This window comes from Leopardus geoffroyi, chromosome B1 (genome assembly GCF_018350155.1).
Source record: "Leopardus geoffroyi isolate Oge1 chromosome B1, O.geoffroyi_Oge1_pat1.0, whole genome shotgun sequence".
In the NCBI taxonomy this organism is placed as follows: domain Eukaryota; kingdom Metazoa; phylum Chordata; class Mammalia; order Carnivora; family Felidae; genus Leopardus; species Leopardus geoffroyi.
In genome coordinates, this window is record NC_059327.1 from 21,293,359 (window position 1) to 21,316,710 (window position 23,352).

Below are 23,352 nucleotides of genomic sequence, written 5' to 3' on the forward strand. Positions count from 1 at the left end.
CTTCCTTCCTTCCTTCTTTCCTTCTTTTCTCCCTCCCTCCCTCCTTCCCTCTCTCTCTCCTTCCCTCCTTCCCTTCCCTTCCCATTCCCCTTCCCTCCCACCTCCCTCCCTCCTTTTTCTTCCTTCCTTCCTTCCCTCTTTCTTTACATTATTATTTTTTTTTTTTTTTTGCATTCTAAGAGTTTTTCAAGATTGTCTTACACTTCATTGGCTTGGTTTCTCATGTCACCAAGTTCTTCCATTCACTGCTTCCTCTGTACATCTTAATTCTCCTACTGTATTTTATACTTTCTAAAAATCCTTCCTTATTTCACCTTTGTCTTTTAAAATTTCATCATGATTTATTTTCACCCTGTTCTTATTTGGCTTCAAAAAGTTATGTTTTCCAAAATCCTCCTAAGAAAAATCTGTTTTTTCTTTTTTCCGTTTTAAGCTATTTTTAGAGACTGTTTCTCTGAATCTTGAGTATGACACTTTTTCTTAGGAATATTTGTCCTCACAGTCTCAATGCTAATGTTTCTGCATCAATTTATTTTAAAACTTTTGCCGATAGATAGGGTAAGTGAATTTCCCTTCAAGTCTCCTTATGCCTTCTTTACAACTACAGCTTTATGATATGTTCCCATGAATGATTCCCAACCTAATCCTCCAGTGTTGACTGGTTTCTATTTTGTTCAGTTTTGTTGGATTGAGAAGGAATCTTCTCTTTCTCACACCTTCAACATTGTGTTTGAAAAACTGCTCTTGTAAGTATGCACTTGACCATGACCAAGCTTTTTCTAGCCTTTTCCTCCTCCTGGAGATTTAATTGTGGATCTATTCCTGTGAGGATGCATGGTGCCTTTCCCACCCAACACCCTTGCTCTGACTTAGCTACCCAGCAGCCTTGTCGATACAGAGGTTTGGTATTGTTTGATTCGCTGGGTAATTGGTTGTGGTGGGAGACTATTGGCTCTTTCCCAATTCCTGAGTTTCTGTCTTTCTCATGGTATAATGTGTACAGCTTTTGGTTGGAACTTTTGTCCAGTTTCATCAGTCTGAAATTAGTGGAAATCTTCTAGCTTCTTGTAATAACTTGACTTTCATTTCTTGTTTTCATTGCTGTTCCCAAGTTGTGTTTTCTCTGTTTCTTCAGGGGTGCTTTATTAAGAAGTAGGAAAGGCTGTATGACAGGCTGCTACTCTAAAACTATTTTCAAAAAGAAGCATTTATAATTTATGATTTTATAATCAGAAAACATCATTTAAATTACTTGTTATTTAATATTATATTTATGTCAAACATAATCTATAAGCATTGTCTATGAAGCATGGACACAGAAAGTATGTGTGAAAAGAAAAGTCTCATAAAGTACTCACTATGTTGGTTTAAAAACAGTGTAACCTATGGGGAGCCTGGGTTGCTCAGTTGGTGAAGTGTCCAACTTTGGCTCAGGTCATGATCTCACCATTCATGAGTTCAAGCCCGTGTCAGGCTCTGTGCTGACAGCTCAGAGTTGAAGCCTGCTTCGGATTCTGTGTCTCCCTCTCTCTCTGCCCCTCCCCTGCTCATGCTCCTGCTCTGTCTCTCAAAAATAAAAATAAACATTGAAAAAAAAAACAATGTAAACTAATATATGATGAACTGTATAGAATGATAAAGTGAATAAAATGAGAAATATATCAGAGCTGGCAGAATTTCAGACACAAATGCTCCAAATAGGAATTAAAATATGTGAGATATTTGTATGCATTTCTTTAGGATTAAGAGTTGGAAATAGATTACCGCAAAATGTGAAAAATCACACAGCACATGGTGCCTGATGCATAGGAGTAATCTGTAAATGTTTTCTTGCCCTGGTTTTCCCTCTTCCCATTGTCCTCTCTCCCTTTCTTCATCCCTGCTTTCTATTTCATTTTGGGCTGAGATTGAAGACATAGGCATAGAACCGAACAGTGTATAATATATAATGGTGTCTTTATTAATGGGAGACGGCCATGGTATCAGTCCACTTAAATGTTGAGTATCACAGATGAATTGTGTTTAATTTGTGTATATACATATATATGTACACATACACACAAACCTACATATATATATATACACACATATATACACATACCTACATATATACATACAGATATAGACAAATACATATATCATATATATATATGTTGGACACAATGTCAGTGATTACAAAAGAGGAGAAGAATATAAATTGTATACCATGCTTCGTTATTAATACAAGAGTGATAGACTAGAGAAGTATTTTGCTGCTCCTTTTCCATGTTTATAATTTTTCTCTGTACCTTAACTTTAAAATAAATTCATTAAATCTAGTTTCAATATTTGAAACAAATACTTAGAAAGTAGATACTTAAAGCTCTATAGTTTGCTGCTCTTTATACACCCTGGGTGGCAAACTTTAAACACCTCAGGTGACTTGAAGAATGATCAGTGGACCATTAAGCAGCTATATCATGCCATAAAGCTATATTCCTGGCAGCAGGCGACCCATGTCATCAAGTTCTTCCTTGCCCGTCTTCTAAAATAACAGTCCGACAGCTTTATGTCCCCATGTGTAGACTGGTAATGCGATCCCAGGCAGGGTGCAGGGTGCAGGGATCATGTTCAGCTCAGATATGTTGACCTGTAGTCAAACAATGGATAATATGTCAGTCGCAAGACTCTCTTCCAATACAGGAACTTTGCTCTAAACTGTAACACGCTCTGGAATATGTCACTTTTGTATAAGTGCTCAGCTGAAATCAGAATTTTGAGGAAAAGATATGGGTAAATGTATTTTTGAGCACTTTCTGTTTTTCTTTTCTTAATGTGTGTACCCCAATCAACTGCCAGTCAAATTCATGGAATTCACCTCATGCGTATCTTTGTGAATGCTTTATGATCATGAGAGTCCATTGAAAAAGGTGGCAAACAAAGCAAAGGAGATGACAACCAATGACAGTGTGGTAGGTGAATGCAGGGGTACACAATTCGTTGCTTTGAAAGACGGGTAGGATACAAAGAGGTCAAATGGAAATGTTAGGTTATGCTGGGCAGAAGAGCTTAGGCTTGGTGTGGAAGGCAAGATTCTTGAGAAGAGTAGAAGCCTGACAAAAAGCAGTATCTTAGGTTAATAGCAGTGGGCCACTGGAGAGTCTAAAGCAGGAGATGTTTAGAGACGAGAGAACAAAACAGTATTTTTTTTTAATACTTTTTAAAATATTTATTTATTTATTTATTTTTGAGAGAGACAGCGTGAACAGGGAGGGGACAGAGAGAGGGAGACACAGAATCCAAAGCAGGCTCCAGGCTCTGAGCTGTCAGCACAGAGCCCGATGCGGGGCTCGAACCCACAAACCACGAGATCATGACCTGAGCCGAAGTCGGCCCCTTAACCGACTGAGTCACCGAAGTAACCCCGTAACAGTATTTATGTACAGGTAATGACATGAGAGCCATAGAGGGCAAAAGGAAGGTGTTGCCTGGAAAGACAGAAAAAGGCAAATTTGAGAAGAATTGTGTCAAGAATCATTAGCATATGGATTTGGCATGTAATTGCTCAGTGCATAGATGGTAGGAGAAATCAACAGATTAGATGTACCAGAATGCACATCCCTAAATATTTCTCCTTAAATCATACTTTGATATAATAGAAAATATTCTCAACTCAGATATTTTCAAATCTAAGACACTCACATCTAGAAAGTTACTGAAAATAGGTTAACAATTGAGGGAAAGAAGAGGCCAATGAGATTGGAAATGTTGAAAAGAGACACTGACTGGAGAGCGGTTAAATAGCCTTGAGATAGGAAAATAAAGTGCCAACAACACCGAGGCACTTGGTGCCTATGCTTGCATCCGTGGGTGTGAGGAGAACACCACCTGCAGTTTCCACTCGGTTCTTACCTGGCTTTGAGTCTTCATGGCTCCAGAAACGCCACGTCGAGGCCTTACTATCATTGCACACACTTCTTGTTTCCTGTCCCCGGCACCTTTCTAAGACTTCTGTATGTTTTCATTTGGTCACCACAATACTTCTGTCAGCACAGTATTCTTCTTTCCCCCCGTTTTGCAGGTGAGGAAACCGAGATCCAGTGAAGTTCAGTAATATGATTTGTGTCATGAGATGAATCTTAGTAACCTGATGAATGTTAGACTAGAATTAAAATTGGGGCAACCTGACTTCCAGGTCTCTAGACTGTTAACCACTGTGTTAAACTGCCTGTCTATAATGCATGGAGATGTCTTTAAATATTAAAGTTGAATAAGAAGAGCTTTGTCTGCAACTTGTATCAAAGAAATACCGAATTGTTGTCTCCCCTCCATTAAAATCAGAATATGAGAGTGAAATACAATTGTTTGAATTGACACTTGTGTTGGACGATATTGGCATTTGCCCTTATGTTTGTTCCTCCAGTCTGTTTAACTTACTTCCTCTGGCTCACCTGCTTCTATCTGCAGGCCATGGGCTCTCCATACCCTGGGACTGACTGCTGTGTTGGAAAGAAGCAGATGTACAAATCATCCTGGGTGAGGCAGAAGGCATCGTTAGCATGTTGTGAATAGAGTTTTTGCAGCCTCTAGACCCCCTTCCTGACTTTCTCATATTCCTGCTTCTGTGTAGACTAAATTCCTGATACTCTAAGTGTGGTATATGGACTATCCACATTGGCATTCTCTGGGAACTTGCTAGAAATGCAGAATTTCAGATTCTGCCCCCAGTATTATTGAATCGGAATCTGTGTTTTAATAAGATTCCCAGATAATATGTATGCACATTCAAATTTGAGAAGCACTGATCTAAATGGTTTTTACCTCTCATTGCTGACGTCTCTGTGTGGTATCTAATTTCAAACATCATTTCTGATCTATTGTGTAAATTTTGTTTCTGGCACTTGGAATCCATTGGTTTGTAATTATCTACCTAGTCTCTCAAATACATCCCTGTCCAGACTTCTACAGTCCGTGTGTTTCTCAAATTTTCCATTCCTGGTTTCGTACTGCCTCTTCCATAATCTATCCCTATTCGTACCCTTACAACTAAAGTAATGATAATAGTTATACTACCTGGGGCGCCTGGGTGACTCAATCAGTGAAGCGTCTTGCTCTTGACTTCGGCTTAGGTCATGATCTCATGATTCATGAGTTCAAGCCCCACATGAAGCCTGGAGAGATGACATCATGGAGCCTGCTTGATTCTGTCTCCTGCTCTTTCTCTGCCCCTCCCCTGCTCATGCTCCCTCTCTCAAAATAAATAAATAAACTTACAAAAATTATATTACCTAGCTATTTCCCTGTCAAAAAAAGAGCAAAATGAAAATACGTATATAACTAAAGGAGTAATTAACCCATGTACAATTTAATATCAATGATTTGGATCTGATACTTGGCTGTTTTATATTTATTATGGTGACAGAGGAGGTCAACAGAACCCTCCACTCCCGTTCTTGCTCAATCTGCAGTGTGTGGTGTTATACATGAAAAGGAACTTGATAGCAGTTCTTATTTTCCCATTATGTTAAAGAAAAGACAAATTACCATTCATCACTGTTCTGTGAGTAATGATTAATGAATGTCTTTGTTGCCTTTCTACACAGAGGTGTAGAAGAGGTCAATTGGCTGTTTGCCTCTGTTGTTACTTCTAGGATTCCTATGTTGTGTGAGCTATTTACTCAATTTAAGTATTAGTCATCCATGGGGATTTCCTGTGTAATAACTTTTGAAAGTATAATGTCAAAGAAGAGCATAGAAGAATATTTACAGATAGCCACCCACACCCTTTTCCCTGCAGAGTGTGCTTTGCAAACACTGCCATGAGCTCTCTTTGAAGATCCAGCAACAGGTAGGGACCAAAAAGAAAACTTTTTTTCTGGGTAGAGTTACAACGCTTTACCCACTCTTACCTACGGCAGACTGAGCAAGGTCAGGGATAGAGAAACGTGCATGGTAATTTTAAAATCATACATTAACAATTGGAAAGCTAAATGATAGAATCGTGACGGATAAGGAATCATTCATTTATGCCTTCATTATGACCTTTGTGTAGTTGTTGCTGTGTTCCCTTCCTAATTTTTCACAGGCATACGCTGGCCAAAGGACGTCCTCTTGTGTCATTATTCTTACCCATGCTGCAAAGCTGAGGCATTTGGAGAGGCTCTGCTCTCCCAGTGAGAGTCGGCAGCTGGGGAACAGTTGCACACAAAATAAAACTTCCAGGAATCTTTCAGGACACTTTGAAACATTTTGGAAGTGGCCTTTGTCCAAAGGCAAGTAATTACACCAGAGACACAGGCTCACTTTTCTAAGTGATTAAATTCAAGCTCTCTCTCTCTCTCTCTTTTTAAGTGATATTCTTGAACTGTAAGACTGTGTCATCATAAAGGAACAAAGAGCTCTAGGATGTATATTCACGATTTCTTGACAGTTGTCTTCACATCTCTCACGATTCATAGAGCAAAGTTACTGTGTGGCAATAACATACGGAATTTTGCAAACTGATTGGCTCTTCACTGAGACAGAGACATAGCTAGATTGTGCTCTGTGGATCTGCTGCGGAGGCAAAAATCAATTTTAAGCCTTTTCTGGGGGATCACGTGAGGCTAGAGTAATTTTAAAAAGTGTAGTTAAAGAGATTTCATGCTTTACAACCTCAGAATATTGAAATAGTCCGGGGAAAGGGTCGTTTCGAACAGTGAATAATTTTAAAAATCTCATAAAAAGCATGTTTAGAAAGAAAGCACTGGCAAGGTGTTTCATTGGGTAGTAACGTGTGGAGCAGGTATGGCATGATACGCTGCTTTCCTTGGCATAATTCCTTTCTCTTCCGGTTCAGGTCTTGCTTGATATATGCTGAGATCATTTAAACACATAATGTTTGTATTGTTATATACCGACCTATTGAAATTCAACTCCTTTTTCGAGGAATAGCCCTGTGTATTGTATTTCTCTGTGCTTATGCCCTTTTATAAGAGCAATCCTGTCTGAGTCGGTCCCTGAGTAAGCCTGAGATCGTCCATTTTTTGAGCTGGAAGTCACCCCAAGGCCAACCTAATTCGAAGCCCTCATTTTAGAGTTGGAAGAGCAGAAGCCCCAACATAATACATAATCCATGGCCCAGCTGGCACCAAGGTTTTTGTCTACATCACTGTTAATGCTCTTTATACCTTTTAATGCTATGTTACTTAGTCTTCGGATAAATACTACTTTGCATTTGTCAATTTTAAGATATGCTTTTATCTTCTTTTCCGAACCAGAAGTTTCTTAACGGTGTGAGTATGGTCTCCCTTGATTGTATGCACAAATATTGGGACACTGGTTACCATATAGTACAATTAATAATATCTTCAATAAGAGAAGTCTGGTATATTAGTCAGCAATTGCTACAGTAATGCTGTGTAACAAACTCTTCCAAAACTCAGTGGCTTATAACGACAATCATACATGGGCTACCTATATTTGGGTTGGATGCAAATGAGCTGGTTTAGATTTTGCTTGGCTGGTTCTGCTGCAAGCTGTGGGTCAGGTTGGGCGTGGTGTCTCCCTGTGGGTATGGTTCAGGTCTACTCCAGGTGTATTAATTGTATGGTCCAAGCTGAATAGGAACTACCCAAGCTCATCTTGTGTGATGGCTGAGATGCAAGAGGGCAAGTTCAATGGCCCTTATACCTTTCCAACCTCATTTTGCATCCCTTTTGCTAAGGTCCCACTGGACAAAGCAAGCCATATCTCTGTGGCCAAAGTAAAAAGGGTGAGAAGTTCTTTTGATCCACCATGAGGCTAAAATGAGTCCCATGAATCAAGGGAAAAAAGGAATAACTGAATAATAGTCTACCACGATAATGATCCTGTATTCTGAAGCCATTCTTGCCATTGCTAAGACTCTCTACACTCTTGATAGATTCTTAAGAAAGAAAAGCAAGGGTTGACACATGATACTGTTGCTGGTTGTTAACATTTTTTCTTGGGTGAGTATAAAGCACACCTTTTGCCTAGACTTTGCTGCCCCCAATATCTGGACCATTCTTCTTTCCTTGTTCACGTCGGCTTTCTGAAGCCTTAAAGTCAGAAGTCTTTTGGTCACAAGTAATGAAAATCAAACCAGAACTAACATAGCAACAAAAAGGGATGTATTAGTAGAGTGGCTGTATTAGTTTGCTAAGGCTGCCGTTAGAAAGTATCAACGACATAAATTTATTGTCTACAAGTCCGAGGTGCTGTCAAGGTTAGTTCCTTTTGAGGGATATGAGGAAGAAATTGTTCTACATCTCTCTTCTTGTTTTATAGACGGGATCTTATTGTTGACATGGTGCTCTTCCTGTATGCCTGGCTGTCTCCAAATTTCACCTTTTTATAAGAACACTGGTCATATTGGTTTAGGGGCTAATGACCTCCCCTTAACTTTATGATCCCTGTGAAGACCGTATCTCCAAATAAGGTCACATTCTGAGATACTGGGTTACAATTTTAACATATGAATTTGTTGGGGTATGGGGGTGAGGCAGGACACGGTTCAACCTATTACAGTGTTTGTATGTAGGATTGCTTGGGACGGTCCCATTTGATACTGGTTTCCCTGAAGTAATTACTAATTACAAATCCCTCTTTCAGTGTCAATAATGTACCAGTTTGAGTAATAAATTATATGACTCTTTAGTTAAGAGAATACAGGGGTAACTCATTAATTGCAGAGGGAGATTTTGACTGAAATTTGGAAACAATCTGGTAATATAATATTTATTCTCTGCTCTATAGTCATATTAATTATTATTATAAAATTGCTGTTTTTAACCAGACTGCACACTTTTGTGAGAATCTGTGATTTTTATCCAAAGCAATAGGTTCTTAAATTTAAAAAAATGTGTATGTCATATCTATATAATACACATTCATAATATGTAGGGTGCCTGTTACATATGTTATATATAATGTGTATGCTATATATATATAATATATATTATATATAAACACATTCACGCGTATATATCTACGAGTTTACATATGTTTCCCTTTTCCCTTTCGGGACTTAAGCTATTTTGTGTTCATCAATTCCTGTAACATTTCTCTCAGCAGTCACAGAAGGGCAACTCGAAAGCACTATTATACTTTTATAGAAGATGGAGAACGAGACAACATGGCAGTGTTCTTCCCATGATAGAGGCAGAACACGCAAATGCCTTCTGTTTTAACCAAATGTTCTTAGTTTTACAGCTTTCTGGGCACAGCTAAGGCAGCTCTTTGAGCAAACTGAGATCTTCTTTGTCTTCCTCTTGTCCAAAGGAAATTATGGGAGTTTCAACAAACAAAGAAATAAAAGCAGATAAGGGGATTTTGGTTAATTTAAAAAACAAATGAAGAAGAGATAAGAGGCTTTTAGGACTGTCCCTGTCAGGTGAGGGGACTGAAAGGGAGGGAACCTGGTCTTAATGCACAGAGGAAATGCCTCCCTGAAAACAAGTTGTGGTGAAGTGAAAATGTAGACGATCTCAGGAAGGACTTGGCAAAGAAAGGCTTTAAGGTCAGGCTCTTTGCCGGCTCCTGTTCTGAGAGGCCAGAAATAAGGAGTTTGCGTGAGCAGGAGAGTGAGGGGATCCGAGGCAGAATCCAAGACTCCCTGCTCCTGTCTCAGCCCTGGGCATCATATCAGGACTCCATCATAAAGACACATTTTTCACATTTCAACATAATGACGTCTTTTCTAACAAATTGGTAAGTACTTTTGAAAGCCTAGGATTTGCATTGAAGTGTGTGACTGTAACACCTCAAGTTAAATCGAGTTGTAATGAAGACCACTACCATAAAAATATATTGGTCTGAAAGAATTCTCCAGAACTCGGCCAGATCCCATTCCCCCTCCCCCAGCTCTCCCAGTGTCTACCCACATCTCTTTAGCTATGAAATATCTGTATTTATCGTCTATCTATCTGTCTATCTAATCTATCTCTGTGTCTGTATCTGTAGACCTACAGGTGCCAGACCTACCTCTTAAACACGGATCCTTGTTTCGAGTCTCATGTTTTCCTTTCCAAATGTCTCTGGGTCAGTTTCATGCGTTGTTCTCACTTCACGTGCAGTTTGGCTAGAAATGATCATCATTCTTTTCCTCAACCTGGCCTCTTGTTTGAAATTCCAAATTCTCTCATTATGACTACCGTTTTCCTGTATCTCAGCAGCATCCTTCCTACTTATCTTTTAATCGCCTCACTCGTGCTTGCTGATCAAATCTGTTGCTTTGTTTTGCTTTGTGACCCTGCTCAAGATCCTATCTCCCTTTCCTTCCTTCTACTTCCAGCTTTGTTTAAACATGCCGTCACTGCTCCCCTGCACTATGGTGAGCACCTCCTTACTGGGTTCCCTGTCTACGGATATTTTCCCTGGTCCAGTCTATTTCACGTCAGATTAATCTTTTAAAAATCTTTTTAAAATAAAAATCTTTCAAAAATATAAAATCTTTGCCACGTTTCCTCTGTGCAAACACCTTCAATATCTCTCTATTGCTAGCAGAATAAAATCTAAGTTCTTGAACCGGCAACCAGAAACTTCCGTGGTTTTGGTTTCTTCTTTATCTCCTGTTCTTCTACTTCACATTTTTCAGATACAAGATATGAGTTGGTCATTATCTTTCCTTTAGCCCTTTACAAAAATGAGATATTTAATAATGATTTGCTGAATAACGATTTGCATCTTATGAAAGCATTTTGCTGAAATAAAATTTCATGAACATAATTTGTATTTCTTGATTTTTAATTTTAAAATAATAAATCTATGCCAGAGATTAAATTTTCAGCAATATTTTCCACTTATTAAATGTGAAAATTTACAGATTGATTTGAGTAAAGAGTCTATATACTTCACTGGCTTACCATTCTTGTATGAGTTTAAGTAGAAGAAATGATACTATGTGTTCTTTACTGCCTGGTCAAACACCGGCCTGCAAGATGACCCAGACCACATCCTCAGATGTCCCCTCTGAAGATGTGATAATGTAAGCCTTTCTCTAATAATTCTTAATTGAAATGAAAGCTTTCTGGAATAGATGTGTCCTGAGCCACACCTGTGTCAGAGTTTTATTTCATTTCGTTTCGTTTCGTTTCATTTCATTTCATTTCATTTCATTTCATTTCATTTCATTTCATTTCATGTTATTTTATTTTTAAATGTTTATTTTTGAGAGGGAGCAGGCGGGGTAGAGGCAGAGAGAAAGGGAGACAGAGGATCTGAAGCAGGCTCTGCGCTGACAGCAGAGAGAGCCAGATGCGGGGCTCGAACCCAGGAACCGTGAGATCATGACCTGAGCTGAAGTCTGACACTTAACCGACAGAGCCACCAAGGTGCCCCAGAGGTGTACCTTCATTTACAAGGTACATCCACTGTACTCCACAGATTGTATAATTTTATCTCTATTATTCTGTAACCCACATTCTCTCTGTTGCAGGAGAGCCTCACCATCCTTACTTGCACAAGGAAGTAAGGAAAGTAAGGCCTTGCTGAGATTGATGAGCACAGAAATACAAAAGGCGAGTCAGATATGAGAATTAATTTATAAGAAAAATCGACAAAATTTATTACAGACTCACTATAGAAGATGAAATACCATCTTGTTTATGAGAATTATAGTACCACTGACCTGGAAATAGGAAGTTAGGTGTTAGAGCTTGACTTAAAAAGAAAGATGATGAACTTAGATTTATTTAGATTTATATTTAGTTGAAATGTGTGATCACAGAATGCCCAAGCAGGGGGAGAGAATTGAAGATTTGAGTGGTGAGGACTGTAACTGTCAATTAAAGGCAATAAGATTAGAGGCAATAGTTAAAATCATGAGAGTATATAAGATCATTTAAGAAGAGACTATAAAGTAAAGAAAACAGAGGGCTGAGAACCAGTCAAAACAATTCTTTGTCCTCAATCTAGGTTCAGTATCTGTTCAAATATATTCCCTTATTATAACTTCATCTCTTTCTCGTTGCTATTTTAACTACCTGTCTTGCCCTCCTTTTTCAGTTCTTGCTAAAAATCCCAAGTGAGGAGAATCATGGCTCTTATTCTGACTGCCAGAATCTGCATCTCCTTGATTTCTAGTAGCTTTCCTGGATTCTGACCACGCCATTGACTTGACCCTTTGCATTTCATTTCCTCCCCTGGTCTTAGTTTCTCATCTGCTGTTCGTGTTTGGTACGGTCACAGTCCTGAGGCAGGGGTAAGAAGAGAAGAAGAAACCAGTGAAAGATGGGGAGGAGTGGTTCTAAAAATATGAGTACCAGAATTATGAGGCATAATGGAAGTCAAGAGGGAAAGACAACAATTCAAAACCTTTTGAGGGCTTGTATTATCAAATACAATATCTTTGCCATAAGAATGCCAGCAAATTATAGGACTACCATAGAGACTGCTGTGGACTGAACTGTGTCCCTCCAAAATTCATATGTTGAAGCTTTAACCTTAATGTGATGGTATTTGGAGACAGGGCCTCTGGGAGATAATTAAATTTAGGTAAGGGCATGAAGATGAGGTCCTCGTGATAGAATTACTGCCCTCATGAGGAAAGACACCAGATAGCTTGCTTCCTTTCTCTCTCCCTGTCACACACACAGCAACACGGCAAGAAGACAGCCATCTGTAGGCTGGGAAGAGCCCCACCAGTGAACCCAATTGGCCAGATCCTCGATCTAGGACTTCCCAGCCTCTAGAATCATGAGACATGTTATTTTAGTCACCCATTCTGTGGTAGTTGGATATGGCAGCACAGGCTGACACATATAGGGACTTTAATTATTTCACTTAGACTTCCCAAACCCATATCAAAAATCACACTCCAGCGTTGACATTTTCAATGATCAGTAAAAACTCACCCTTATAGAAAGTAAAGCTCTCATGGCATTGTCATTTATCAAGCTGAGAACATTTTAATTTGATGAAATGTAAGATTATATTTTATGGGATTACAATTCTGATGGCATCTTTAGGGTCGCTTTTGGCTTCTAAGGTCAGAACTAGCGAAAGTCAATATTAGCTAGAAGAGCTCTCATTAATTTCTGTTATAGATGCTTTTCAACAACTTGCCGTGTAACATCCACGGCTTCATGGTCAACAAAAAAGATCTATTACATATGACTTGGAAAAATTACGAACGATGTTTTAAAAGAAGCCTGGCTCATGGAAAATGCAAAAATCTAGTGTGCCTCCATGGTCAATATTCTATCGATTAAGGATTTAGTTATTTCTGGATAGTTCAAGGCAATGTGACTATAGATTTTGTGTCTGTTTTGTTTCTTTTTAAAACTATTGTGGACTGCTGATGGGGTGTGTTTCAGCACTATTATTTTAAGCTCATCCTCAGATGCCTTATTCTTTTGCTACTCTGTTTTGTGTGCTTCAAAACATAGTAAACTGCATTCCCTTTTGAGCTGTTCAAGTAATACCTATAATTTCAACTTGGCAGAGGTGACTTAATACCAGTAAAATCGGACCATCCTGTAATCCTGTGGCTTAATACTCACCTGTGACCTAGCTGGAACTGTCACCTGCTGATTGCGGTACTCACAGCTACCTTATGTCTGATTGCACAGATCTTGTATATTACTAACACATTTCTCATACTCGTGAGTTGTGGGTCATTCATTTCTGATAAGAACATGTTTTGTAATGCACAATTTTGCCTGAGCCTTGTGCTCCCTTTTTGGATTTGGTTTTGATAATATGATTGTTAAAGAAATTTCCACACCGTACAGGAACCCCAGGGCTTAATGAGGAAATGAGTTGTATTATTACTTCATCCTATCTGTGGTTTCCTGATCATTTTCTTTCGTACCGTCATGACTGGTGGAGCAGTGGAGACCTATGGATTTCAGGCATGAAGGAATTTTTACCTAGGAGATCAACACTAACTTTTAGGTCACTTTCATTATGTATGGCATAGGGATTAAAAGTGTCTTCTGACCCAAGGCCTATGGTCTCCTTTTAATCCCCAATGGTTTTTTACATTTGGAAAAAGAGCTTCTGAATTTTATCAAGTAGTATAGAAAGAACTATAGAGTGATTCATAATTTTGTGTGTGAACGAAAGCTTTTAAACATACACACCAAGGTGATATCAATGCCCCTCTCCTCAATAATAAGCAAAACAACCCAAAAAAACACCATCTGAATCACTGCAAAAATGACTTAGAAAAATAAATCGGTACTGGTACCAAGCCTTGTTTTAACATGCAGTGAGATGAGATGACTATACTTTTTCAAAGACAAAGGTAAGGCAACCTAATAACTTTGGGAGGACCTTGTCACAACTATTAGAAATGGCTGTCCCCAGGAGTGCCTGGGTGGCTCAGTCAGTTAAGCATCTGACTCTTGGTTTCGATTCAGGTCATGATCTCATGGTTGGTGAGATCGAGCCCTGCGTGCAGGCTCTGTGCTGGCAGCATTAAGCATGCTTGGGTTCTCCTCCTCTCTCTCTGCCCCGACCCGACTCACATTGTCTCTGTCTCTGTCAAAAATAAACTTGAAAGAAAGAAAGAAAGAAAGAAATGGCTGTCCTCATTTGGAGAGTAAGTTAATTCACTGAGGATCACAGGTGAACTGCACAAAGTAAATCTCAGCAATTATGCTGTTGAGATTAATAGCCAAATCTACCAACTTTTCTTTTTTTCTTTATCTTTTTTTTTTATTGTCATATTGGTTTCCATACAACACCCAGTGCTCATCCCAAAAGGTGCCCTCCTCAATACCCATCACCCACCCACCCCTCCCTCCCACCCCCCATCAACCCTCAGTTTCTTCTCAGTTTTTAAGAGTCTCTTATGCTTTGGCTCTCTCCCACTCTAACCTCTTTTTTTTTTCCTTCCCCTCCCCCATGGGTTTCTGTTAAGTTTCTCAGGATCCACATAAGAGTGAAACCATATGGTATCTGTCTTTCTCTGTATGGCTTATTTCATTTAACATCACACTCTCCAGTTCCATCCACGTTGCTACAAAGGGCCATATTTCATTCTTTCTCATTGCCCCATAGTACTCCATTGTGTATATAAACCACAATTTCTTTTTTTTTTTTTAATATATGAAATTTGTTGTCAAAATGGTTTCCATACAACACCCAGTGCTCATCCCAAAATGTGCCCTCCTCAGTACACATCACCCACCCTCCCCTCCTTCCCACCCCCCATCAACCCTCAGTTTGTTCTCAGTTTTTAAGAGTCTCTTATGCTTTGGCTCTCTCCCACTCTAACCTCTTTTTTTTTTCCTTCCCCTCCTCCATGGGTTTCTGTTAAGTTTCTCAGGATCCACATAAGAGTGAAAACATATGGTAACGTGGATGGAACTGGAGAGTGTGATGCTAAGTGAAATAAGCCATACAGAGAAAGACACATACCAACTTTTCTTAAAGGCCTCTTCTTACTTTCTGTCCTGCTTTCCTTCCTTTAAGATTCCCACCGGTCATTAGGTCTCTGTTTCCATGTTTCTTCCCTCTTGAAATAAGTGTTTTATGGTTGTTGGGCTTAGAGTCTTATACTCTTTTACAGTTTAAAAAGTGAATGAAGCCTTAAATATTTCTTTAAAAAAAAAAGCCTTGACATTGAATTTATTTTTTTTTTTCAGTAGAAGGAACAAACCGAAGGAGAAACAATGTACAAAATATAAAGAGACAGGACAAAGTAGTAAAAAATAAAAACAGCACACAGGAAAATGAAGGAGGATGGGAGGAAGGAGAGAAACGAAATGAGTGTGAAACGGAACAGGCAGAAGATGGGAGAGAAAGTTTAGTTGGTGTTGGGATGATACGCAAAATCGATTAAGAAGATTGGAGGAGGCTCAGGTTCAACTTTGGCATATTTGGTTTAACAACATAGACCCTACTCTTAATTCTTTCTCATTTACCACTTTTTACATTGTCTCTAATTACTTAAAATGCAGTGTTGGATAGAAAGAAGCACCTTTAGGTGAGGCTGTAAATTATTCACACTGTCGATTGTTTACACTGTTAATTCTGCAAAGTGTTAGGACAAAAAGTAAAATCTTTCTCCTGGTATAATTCATGCATGCTTAAGTCAGTGTGCAGATGATAGAACTCTTGAAGTCTGATAACCAAACAAAGCCTCTATGATACAAGTCTCATTTTTATTGTCTTTGTTACACCCCAAACCTCTACTTTTGATAAGAAATAGCAACATTTTCTTTTCAACAGTATGCCTCCTTTTTGCAAAATCTCTATTGTCAAACAACTTTAGTGAAGTGTAATTGACATGTAAAAACACACATATTTGAGGCGCACCATATAACATATTTTAATATGAAAATGCCCACACGTTGGGGCGCCTGGGTGGCGCAGTCGGTTAGGCGTCTGACTTCAGCTCAGGTCACGATCTTGCGGTCCGTGAGTTCGAGCCCCGCGTCAGAGCCTGCTTCCGATTCTGTGTCTCCTTCTCTCTCTGCCCCTCCCCCCTTCATGCTCTGTGTCTCTCTGTCTCAAAAATAAATAAACGTTGAAAAAAAAATTAAAAAAAAAATAAAAAAGAAAATGCCCACACGTTTCTCACTCATATTCATTAATTAACATATCCGTCATTGCCAAAAGTTTCCTTCAGGTGTTTGGTAATTTCCCACAATTTTCCTTCTCTTCCATGCCCCTACTATCTCGGAGCAATGCTGGTCACTGTACATTAATTTGCCTTTCTTAGAATTTTGCATATACAGACAATATATACTCCTTTTGATCTAATTTCTTTCCCCATTGTTCCGGGAGACATCCATGTTGTACTGTGTATCAATAGTTCATCCTCTTTATGGCTGAGCAGTATTTCATTGTCTGAACATATTATACTTTGCTGATTTGCCTGTTGATGGACATTTGGGTGGTTTCTACTTTGGGCTATTGGAAATAGAACTTCTATGGACATTTGTGTCCAAGTTTTTGTGCGAACATAGGTATTTATTTTTCTTGGGTAAATATCTAGGAATAGAATGACTAGATCACATGGAAGATATCTTTTTAAAGAAAGTCCCAACAGTTTTGCAAAGTAGTCAATCATCTAAATTCTCCCCAGCAGTGAATTAGAAGTTTGTCATTTGCTTTGATATTTTGATCTTCTGTTTCAAGGCATAACTAATTCTAGGACCTTTTTAAAATTTTTTTTGATGTGTATTCTTATTTTTGAGAGAGAGAGGGAGAGAATGCACAGCAGGACAGGGGCAGAGAGAGGGGGAGACACAGAATCCGAAGCAGGCTCCAGGCTCTGAGCTGTCAGCACAGAGCCTGACGTGGTGCTCAACCGACTAGGTCCGACTAGGACCTTTTAATCCAGCAAAGCTTGAACCACTTTGCAACATTCAGTCAGGTTTGTTGACCTTTTCTCATTTTCTCAAGTCTTTATAATTTGAGAACCCTGGAAAAACTGATGCCAAATTTGAATGCTATAACAATTTCGGGAAGCAAATTATACACTTACACTAAAAATTAAGGAATATTTGTTGAAAGAAAGACCAGAGAAATACTCCTCAATATCTGATGAACAGGAAAGATGATGACTATTTAAGTTTGACACGTACATTTTATCAGGTACTTCTAGGAAAGCATGGACTGTGCTGTTTTGGGAACCAAGATTAGCATCCTCCTAATCACTTACATTTTGTGTCATTTGGTCTAAATTTATCAAGTTTTGTTTGGTCAGATAGCAATAATTAGGACTGGCTACTTTCAAAGGAATCTTTCTTTTCCTTTGATTCTCACCATGTAAAATTATCATAATTAAAGATACCATATTTCCCTAGTTCACCCAGGAGGTGCATATGAATCTGATAGGCTTGGCGATAACCTCAAATATATTTGGGAGAAGGCATTTATGATTCTGATTTAGATAAGATTAGGTTAGAATATAGATTAGGATATACCCGACATTATTAGCAGTAGGATCAGCAGTGGTTAATCACAAAACACCATTCATATTTGAGGATTTCCACATCAGATTTTAAGTATTTTGGTTTCCCTCTCTTTTCTCCTCTCCCATTCAGTTATCTGTGTTAAGTCAAGGACCGCATCAATTTCATCCCAAACCTATATTTAAATACTGTTTTACTGATGATTTTTAGACATTTCTTGAGTTTTTTTCTTCCTCAATAGTTGGGTTTTGAGGGACAATTCAGTTGGTTGAGCGTCCCACTCTTGATCTCTGCCCAGGTCATGATCTCGGGGTTCCTGGGGTTGAGCCCCATGTTGGGCTCTGCACTGACAGTGCCAGGCCTGCTTGGGATTCTCTCTCTCTCTCCCTGTCTCTGCCCCTGCCCTGCTTGCACATGTGAGCTCTCTATCTAAATAATTAAGTAAAAACTTAAAAAAGTTAGATATTTAGGCAGAAAGTGCTTTTGAAGAAAAAAGACTTTCTAAGGGAAAGTCTCCTGGACCTTCTTATGTGAGACATTGAAGTGACTGACATGATAAAACAGTGTGTGTTTACAGCAATTATCAAAGAACAGTCTTATTTAGATGATGAACCATTTCGTAGATACAGATATTCTTAAGAAAAGAAGTTTCCTGGGGTGCCTGGGTGGCTCAGTTGGTTAAATATCTGACTTTGGCCCAGGTCATGATCTTACGGTCTGTGGGTTCGAGCCCCGCGTCAGGCTCTGTGCTGACAGCTCAGAGCATGGGGCCTGCTTCGGATTCTGTGTCTCCCTCTCTCTCTGCTCCTCCCCTGCTCATGCCCTGTCTCTGTCTCTCTCTCTCTCAAAAATAAATTTAAAAAAGAAAGTTTAAAGAAAAGGAGTTTCCTAATTCCACCTCGGTAGTTTTTCCTGGAGTATAGAAATACCTAAACTAAATAGGATAGAGCTTATGGAAGTATGAAGACTTGGTATTTATTAAATTAAAGATTAAAATTGTTCCTTAGTTTAATTTATTGCTTTTGAATCAGAGAAGGGAACAGGCCCTCAGGCAAGCTTTAGGGCTTGTAAATAGTACTTGTAGTAGACGTTCCCTTATCCATTTAAAACTTTGGGCTCTCTTCCCGTAAGCGGCCTGAGGTGATCTCTGAAAATGGTTCGCTATTCACTTGACCCGGAAAACCCGACAAAATCATGCAAATCAAGAGGTTCAAATCTTCGTGTTCACTTTAAGAACACACGGGAAACTGCCCAGGCCATCAAGGGTATGCATATCCGAAAAGCCACCAAGTATCTGAAAGATGTCACTTTGCAGAAGCAATGTGTGCCATTCCGACGCTACAATGGTGGAGTTGGTAGGTGTGCCCGGGCCAAACAGTGAGGCTGGACACAGGGTCGGTGGCCCAAAAAGAGTGCCGAATTTTTACTGCACATGCTTAAAAATGCAGAGAGTAATGCTGAACTTAAGGGTTTAGATGTAGATTCTCTGGTCATTGAGCACATCCAGGTGAACAAAGCCCCCAAAATGCGGCGTAGAACTTACAGGGCTCATGGTCGGATTAACCCATACATGAGCTCTCCCTGCCACATTGAGATGATCCTTACTGAAAAAGAGCAGATTGTTCCTAAACCAGAAGAGGAGGTTGCACAGAAGAAAAAGATATCCCAGAAGAAACTGAAGAAACAAAAACTTATGGCCCGGGAGTAAATTCTGCACGAAATACATGCAAATAAAAGTAAAAACAGAAAACAACAACAACAACAACAACAAAACAAAACTTTGGCACCTGTATCACAGGCTTTTTTTTTTTTTTTTTTTTTTTTTTAATATCAGTCTCTGCCATCGTCCTGTCTGGCTTTGGTATACTCATGGAAGGAACGGCTAAGAGCGTGGCCTCTCACTGTGGGGCATTTCTCATCATCAGTTACCATCTCTTCTTCTGTACCTGAGCCACAAGCTCCCATGAACATACCACTGACCCCAGGAGCATAAACAGCCTCACCTACAAGCTCATTACCTCAAATATGTATACTACTCTAGCATCGTAATCTCTTTTCTCCTCAGGGAACTTAGCACTCTGATCGCTCTTTGACTTCATCTGCATCTTCGGCCGGTGGATTGTCTATTTTCTTCCAATTCACCAGCCCTTGCCTTTCCTCTCTGTCTGCCATATTACATACATTAAATTCTCCTCCACATCTAACATTTGGTTTCACCTATCTGGAAGAACCCACTTGAAGGTGAACCTGGTACCCATGTTTTCTGCATTGACCTCTGAACAGTAGAGCACTCGGAGAATGTCACACGATTGGAATTTTGGTTTTGCAGTCCATTTTTGACAATGACTTCAAATGCACTCTCAACACTGCGTGCCATTTTCTCAGGTCAACGTGCTCTTAACCTGAGAAGGGGGAAGGATTCATCTTAAGTAGAAAGAGTAATAGTTTCTTTGTTATAACAGGAGGCAGTGTGCTAGGATGGGTGAGTCTATAGATATGTTTGTAAGATAATGAAGGTAAAATCAATATGGCTATTTATTTTTTTAGAAGGACACCCATCCCATAAATAAAGGATAAACATTATCTAAACTCTAGATTAGTTTAAAATATTTTTAAAAATTTTTCTTTATTTATTTTGAGAGAGAGAGAGAGGGAGAGGGAAAGTGGGGGACAGGCAGAGAAAGAGGGAGAGAGAGAATCCCAAGCAGGATCCACGCTGTCAGCACAGAGTCCATCATGGGACTTGAACTCACAAACCATGAGATTATGTATGACCTGAGCCGAAATCAAGAGTTGGACACTTAACTGACTGGGCTGCCCAGGTGCCCCTACCATGGATTATTTTATATATCAGATTAGTCTTTCCTGCAAAGAAAGATTGTGACATTGTTTTCTGTCTGTTATAAATTGTTCTCCTTAATGGGTGAGTTGACAAATTTTTGCTCAAGTTTCTAGCATAAATATTTATTGAAGCACATAGCTTCCAGTCTTCAAGCAGGATTTTGACAAATGAGGAATAGCAACTGCAGATAGTCTTCTGGAAAGTTGAAGTTTTGAGCTTTGGGCATTTTCCTTCCAATTCATCTTCCAACTGATAGTCTTAAAACATTTTGATCATATCACTTCCCTTCTATAAACATACCATGGGCCCACTGCCTGCTATATATCATGTTTCAAAACAATGGAACATGGTTCTTTTTTTTTTTTTTTTTCAACGTTTTTTATTTATTTTTTTTTGGGACAGAGAGAGACAGAGCATGAACGGGGGAGGGGCAGAGAGAGAGGGAGACACAGAATCGGAAACAGGCTCCAGGCTCTGAGCCATCAGCCCAGAGCCTGACGCGGGGCTTGAACTCACGGACCGCGAGATCATGACCTGGCTGAAGTCAGACGCTTAACTGACTGCGCCACCCAGGCGCCCCATCAATGGAACATGGTTCTTGAAGCCATCCATACTTGATTGCATTCAATAATGTATTCAACATTATAGTTTTCCATATGTAACCATATTCTGAATGCTTTGTTCCAGTCCATTACCCTTCTCCTAATTCTCTGCCACTGTGTCTCTCTCTATGAATCTATACTGGCCAGCTTGACCTGGGGGATGAGCAGACAACCAACTGGTAGTAATAGATGGAGAGGGAGTTTTCCCATTCAAAACCAGTTAATCCACAATGACGAGGTTAAACATAACATCTCAACCATGACCTTAAACATAACATCTGGGAAGATGAATGTGGATGAGGTAAAGAAGAGACCATGGTTATACTAAGAAGGAGCTTCCAGAGCTGAATTCCACGGAGGTCATCAAGATTGGACGCATTAATAATTTAAACTATTAATCACCACATATTTTGCTCTGTGATCATTCCGTTTGGGCTGGAGGGAATGATTCTCAGGTCAGGCTGACTGAAAAAGAAACCAAATTCTCAACCTCTAAATTGAAAATGTCACGATCTGTTTCTCAGTTATAATGGAGAAACAGTGAGCTGCTAGTACATCCACAGCTCCTTACCCATTCTTCCGTCCCTTCACTGCTGCCCACAGACTTAGAAAACAAAACAAAACGAAACAACCAAAGCAAAAACAAACAAACACAAACAAACAAACGAAAACAACTTTCAAGCTAAAGTGGAAAATAGGTTGGCAATGAGACAAGAAGGGTTAGAAGTGAACCTGGGGGTCATCACCCTTTATTCCACTCCCCTGGGAGGGCTCTTTGTAAGGTGTGACATGATAAAATTTTGGTGTGCAGATCCCATTCTTGTCTGCCACTAGCAGTCTGACAGAATTGATGGGAAGAGGTCCCCTGACAACACCAGCTCTCCCAAGGGCACCAGAAAGGTGTGGCAGAACCACTGAATTTCTCTATTGCCTTCAAGAAGAACATGGAAGGACTGATATCCTTGTTTGCAGATACTGGTTCTTCAAGAAGAACATGGAAGGACTGATATCCGGGCTGATGAACCCCAAGAGGTCCAGAATTGAGGGAGAGAAGACTGTAAAAGACCTGATTTTACTTGATGACTAGACCCTGTGGTTAAAGTGTAGACATCTCTAAAGAGGCATGTCAGGGATGGGGACTGAGATGGTAGAGATTGGCTGATGACAAGGCAAATTAGATTTAGAGTGGGGTGTCAGCATGGGACTGGGACTGAGCAACCATGAGAAGGATAAGAACGCTTCCCACGGCACTACAGCGGTTGTACAAATCCCTAAAAGACTAGAATGAACTCTAGCAAAGTGAGAGTAAGAAGAATATCAGTTATACCTTTGAAACCAACAAGTATCACCCTTCACTGACTGAAAAATCCTGAATGTGGACTGAATGTACCTGAAATTAACCACATTTAGTTTCTGACTTTCCAGTGGAAAGTGAGGATAAGGATACTTTCCAGTCACAAGATAGTTGTGCATCTTGTGCATTTTGCATTTTGGTACCTATCAGTTTTATAGGCTGTCATGTGTATGAAATGCATTCCAGGCTTCTGAACCAGAAGCCTCAACTTTATTGCGACATTAGGGAAAAATGGTGTGGGCTTAGCTGTAAAAATCCATAGCATCACAAATTTTGTTGAAATGCCTCTTCTTCATCTGGCTCTGGTTTTCTGAAGCAGATCATACGTGCCATCGCTTTCACCCAAAAGGCAACACTGAGCCCTGTTTTGAAGCTCCCTCTCCTTTATTTTTCTAAATCTGACTCTTAGTATGTCTTTCCTTTGTCTTGTCCTTATGCCATAAGTCTTCCTTTGTCTTTTTCTCAACCTGTCCTTAATGAGTTCGCTTTCTCTACACCTACTTCATTTTTAGTCTTCATGTACCTTCTCTAAACATATTAATAAATAGCAATATGGAGTAGGAGCAGGGAAATACAAAGATGATACAGCAGGTTTAGATCCAGCCTCTCAAGGAAGGTCAATGAGTGGATGACCTTTAATAAAATGTGAGAAGTGATCTGTTAGCATTATTGTCCACATGCATAGACATATAGATCACATATATA

General features: G+C 39.5%; 1 long non-coding RNA gene and 1 pseudogene across 3 annotated transcripts in view; both read left to right on the top strand.

Moving 5' to 3' along the window:
• The window catches only part of LOC123586142, an 80,081-nt gene that overhangs the window by 39,037 nt on the left and 17,692 nt on the right, over positions 1-23,352 (top strand). The window contains exon 3 of one of the 3 annotated variants that reach the window (XR_006706629.1): positions 11,417-11,499. The exons of the other annotated variants lie outside the window; for them this stretch is intronic. This is a non-coding gene — a long non-coding RNA (uncharacterized LOC123586142). Of the gene's footprint in view, positions 1-11,416; positions 11,500-23,352 lie in introns of those variants that run through there. 3 annotated transcript variants of the gene reach the window in all.
• LOC123586137 lies at positions 18,954-19,599 on the top strand (annotated as a pseudogene).